Source organism: Pipistrellus kuhlii, unplaced genomic scaffold, assembly GCF_014108245.1.
Source record: "Pipistrellus kuhlii isolate mPipKuh1 unplaced genomic scaffold, mPipKuh1.p scaffold_m20_p_90, whole genome shotgun sequence".
NCBI lineage: Eukaryota > Metazoa > Chordata > Mammalia > Chiroptera > Vespertilionidae > Pipistrellus > Pipistrellus kuhlii.
In genome coordinates, this window is record NW_023425596.1 from 25,164 (window position 1) to 30,000 (window position 4,837).

Below are 4,837 nucleotides of genomic sequence, written 5' to 3' on the forward strand. Positions count from 1 at the left end.
GGATGAGTAACTTCCCCCCAGGCAACCTTGGCCTTGCCCAACCAGGCCAAATCAGCGTCTGATGTGGGGCGGCAGGCCCGCCCCTGGGTGCGTCACCCACAGCTGCCAAGGAGGGAAATGGCGGGAGTCCAGGTTCCCTGACAGTCCCCAAAAGAAAGTCTGTGTGTTTGGGGGGCGGAGGGGAGAGTGCTGAGGTTCACAGAGGGGTCTCACCAGCACGTGGCACCCACTAAATATCAATAGTTCATGAGTAACTACGGCGTGCCAGCTGCGGCCTGGAGACCAAGACAGAACCAGTGCCTGGCCTCCCTGAGCTCACCGTCTGATGCGGGAGACAGATGTTCACCAAATAATCATATAATACAAGTTGTTATTCCCTGGAGAAATAAGAATGAAGGAGGAGTGGAAGGAAGCTGCCAGCCCCTAGGAGTGGGGCGTCAGTGTAGCTCCCCTGGAGATGTAAGAGCCGTGTGGTCTCCAGGACACGGAGGATTTAGCCCATGAAGGAGACCGGGGTCCGGGCAGAGAGCATTACAAAACAGAGGGAGCAGCAGGCAAAGACCTAGAGGTGGGAAGTAGCAAGATTCAAACTGGGCAGAGAGCAGTGCACCAGGGGCTCCGAGGGCGAGGGAGAAGGGTGGAGAGTGAGACGGAGCATCACAGCGGCCAGACCGTAGGGCGTCCCAGGCCCTGAGCAGGGATTTGGATTAAACCTGAGAAAGGTGGAGAATCTTTGGGAGGGTCTCCGTCAGCTGGAGGCACCATCAGATGTCCTTTCCAATAGGATCCATCTGGAAGACAATGCACACATCCACCAGAAAGTGAACGGGGGAAAGAAGGAGTTCCCTAATCCTGGGGAATATTGCACAGCAGGGAAAGCGCCCACCCGTGGCCTCCGCGTCCTGCATGGCTCTCAGATACTTGACGCTGAGCTCCAGAGGCGCTACACAGAGAAAACACACATTGTGACTCCACGTTTGTGAAGTTGGAGGACAGACAAAACTAAGCAGCCGTGGGAGGAGTCTCGGCAGGGGCTGCCACTGGCTGGGCGTTGCCCCAACGAGGCTGTGGTGAGAGGCCCCCACACTCGTCCTCTGCGAGGTAGTTCCGCGTGTGTGCAAATATGTAAAGGGATCACCGAGTTACATACGTACACATGTCACTGAATGTACATCACTATTTTTTTAAAATATATTTTCATTGATTTTTTACAGAATGGTTGATTTTTTACAGAATGGAAGGGAGAGAGATAGTTAGAAACATCGATCAGCTGCCTCCTGCACGCTTCCCACTGGGGATGTGCCCACAACCAAGGTACATGCCCTTGACCGGAATCGAACCTGGGACCCTTCCGTCCACAGGCCGACGCTCTATCCACTGAGCCACACCGGTTAGGCCGAACGTCACTATTAAAGAAAGAAGAGAAAAGGCCTCTGGGGCCCCTGTGTAGAAAGGGAAAGACTCTAGATTGGGGAGAGAGAGAAGACCAGGCGAGGGCCTGGGCGGTTTCCCAGGTAAGAAAGAGAAAGGCAGGCCCGGACGGCTGGCCAGGAGTTGGCCTGGCACTCGCAGCGCGGTCATGACACCATGGTCATGTGTGTGACCATGGTCGGTGTGTGTGACCCACCGACACTCCGCTGCCGTCAGACAGGGCCTCCCAGCCGAATGGAGAGAGACACAGTCAGGACCACTGCGCAATCACCACGTCTGAGCACAGACCCTAACGAGAACGCTGTGCAAACCACAAAACGACTACACGTTCCCATGTCCTGGCTAATATATGCCACTATTATATATATTATATTTTATTATATTTATTATATTTATTATATTTATTATATTTATTATATTTATTATATTTATTATATTTATTATATTTATTATATTTATTATATTATATTTGTTATATTATATTTATTATATTATATTTATTATATTATATTTATTATATTATATTCATTATATTATATTCATTATATTATATTTATTATATTTATTATATTTATTATATTTATTATATTTATTATATTATATTTGTTATATTATATTTATTATACCAGAGGCCCAGTGTACGAAATTCGTGCAAGAATAGGCCTTCGCAGCCCCAGCTTCATCTGGAAGGTCCTCCAGAAGAATGTCGGGACAGTCCTTCTGCTGTTTGGCCGTTTGGTCGATTTGCATATTACACTTTTATTATGGTAGATTATATTCCACTTATTATACTATAATGTTCCAGCTTGACCCCTGCTTTGTTTCTCTTGGCTCACAGAGGAGATGTATCCATGGCAGTAAAAGGAGCAGCTGTGTTCGTAAAGATATTATGTGTCTCCCAGACCCCATGGCCCGCCCTCCCCGCCACCCCCACCCCCACCCCCACCCCCATTCCCAACAATGACTAGCACCTCAGTCACAGGGGTGGGGTCACTGGGCATCGTGATTCCGGAGAAAGTGAATGACTGCTGGTGAGGTCATGCGGCCCCAGCCCCCGCCGCCCTGCCTCCCAGCCGGCAAGCACAGCCCCACTTTTGCTGGGTGACCCCGTGCTGAGTGTCTTCACCGTTCTTAGCCCCTGAGGAGTCCGTTTTTACAACAAAGGAAGGGATGCTTCCATGGCGGAGTGAGTGAGGCTGTGGGCTGTGGGGGTCTGGGATCGTAAGCCTGCCTCTGCCATCTTCCTGCTGTGTGACCTCAAGCAGCCGTGTCTCCTTCTCCGAACCCGGCTGCCTCCTTCTCCAAGTGGGTCTGAAAACCCCTCTCTTGCGGGGCGGAGGGAGGCCAGCTGGCGGTACCATTATTACTGTGTGCTCAGAAGCAGGAGGCCCTGCAGGCCCCGGCGGGCGCGTGGGAGAGTTTCAGGGAGGAACCCGAACTGGCTGGACCAGCAGAACTGGCGTCTGGGGAGGGAACGGGACCAGGGTGGGGAGCCTCCTCTTGCTCAGGCCTGCCCGGATCCTGGGCGCTGACCCCGGCCTGGCCCCAGACCAGAGAGCAGAGGGAGGTTTGAACGTGGGGCCTCCGTTCAACCTGCTCCGTGACTCCTCCCGGCTGGCCCTTCACTGGAAGGAGATTTATAATCTGGTGCCCGGATGGACGCACGGAGGGGCCAGGGTGGAGGCGGTCCCCGGCACTGGAGTTCACGCCGGGCCTCACACAAGCCCGGGGCCAGATCCCCTGTGGGTTTCCTGTCCCCTGGCACAGGGCAGGCTCAGCCCAGGGACGTCGGCGGCCTGTCTCAGACCCAGTCCCTCTGGGAGGTACTGTCCGGGACGTGTTAGAGAAGGGGTGCTTCTAACTGTTTCTAACTCTCTCTCCCTCTCCCTTCCTCTCTGTGAAAAATCAATAAAATACATATATTTTTATTTTTTTATTTTTATATATATATTTTATTGATTTTTTATTTTATTTTATTTTTTTTACAGAGAGGAAGGGAGAGGGACAGAGAGCTAGAAGAACTGATCAGAGAGAAACATCGACCAACTGCCTCCTGCACACCCCCTACCGGGGATGTGCCCGCAACCAAGGTACATGCCCTTGACCAGAATCGAACCTGGGACCCTTCAGTCCGCAGACCGACGCTCTATCCACTGAGCCACACCGTTTTCAGCAAATACATATATTATTTTTAAAAGCACTAAAAATAGAAATGCTTTCTTCCACTCCCTCGCTGGGCCCCTCGTGGTGTTTAACGCCATGTTCCCTTGGGCACGGGGTTACTTGTGGGGTGAGCACAGACCCTCACAGACGTCTGGAGACCCTGCCCCACAACTAGAGCAACCTGGCTGTGGGTCCTCCTTCCACCCGCTGCCCACTGCCACCTCCCTCCCTGCGATGCCATCGGGCACAAGAGCCTGACCTTGAGCTTCCCGTGTACACCCAGGCCCCGCCCTCGGCGGCCATGGTCACAGGGAGGGGCAGGGCAGGGCAGGGCAGGCGGACGGAACCCGTTCGGGGGAGATGGGAGATGGAGCCGAGGCTGCAATCCCCCCAACTCGGGCCTCACATCCCTTCAGACTCCACGTAGAAAACACAAATTCAAGTACAGAATGAAGACTTTCCAGACAGCACCCACAGAGCATGGCTCCCGAGAGCGCCCTTCTCAGGAGGGCTGCTGGGGACCCGTCAGCCACGCGGGCCACAGGCCACAAAGCGGGCCCAGTGCGTGGCATAGGCAGAGGGGCTGGGGGCTGAATTGACCCAAGAATGCAGAGTCTCCCACTTTCAGGGAGGGCGTAAGGGCCAGCTGGGGTCACCGAGGACCTGGGGACTAGGGCGCCAGCATTCCTGGAGCTCAGAAGTTCCAGCTCTGGATCCTCAAGGAATCCAAGGACAGGACAAACGGGAAGCCCAGGTCCTGAGGAGATGCACACCAGAGGGACTGAATGCCTCGTTCCAGAGTTGGGGAGGGGAGGGGAGGAAAAAAGGGGAGGGGAGGAGACTGTCTCCATAGGGCCTGCCTGCAGAGGTCACTGGGGGTGCCTGGGGGGCTGTGGAAGCCCAGAACAGACCCTGGATGCAGCCCAGGGAGCAGCGAGAGCTTCTTGGAGGAGGGGTCACCTGGGGTCAGACCTAGAGCCTAGAGTTCTGTGTCTGCCTTGGTCCCCATTGTCCCCAGTCTCAGCATCTCTCTCCCATCCATTCATCCCATTAGTCAACACCCTTTGCTGTGCATCAGAGACTTGGCAGCGACCGGGACAGCCTGTCCTTGCCTTCCGGAGCTCCCGTCCAGCATGGAGACACTCCTCGGCGATGACCCGGAGCAGTCCCAGCTGCGATGAGTGATCAGAGCTGGGACGGGAGGCCCAGAGGAAGCCTCTGACTCAGCCACGAGAACCAGGGG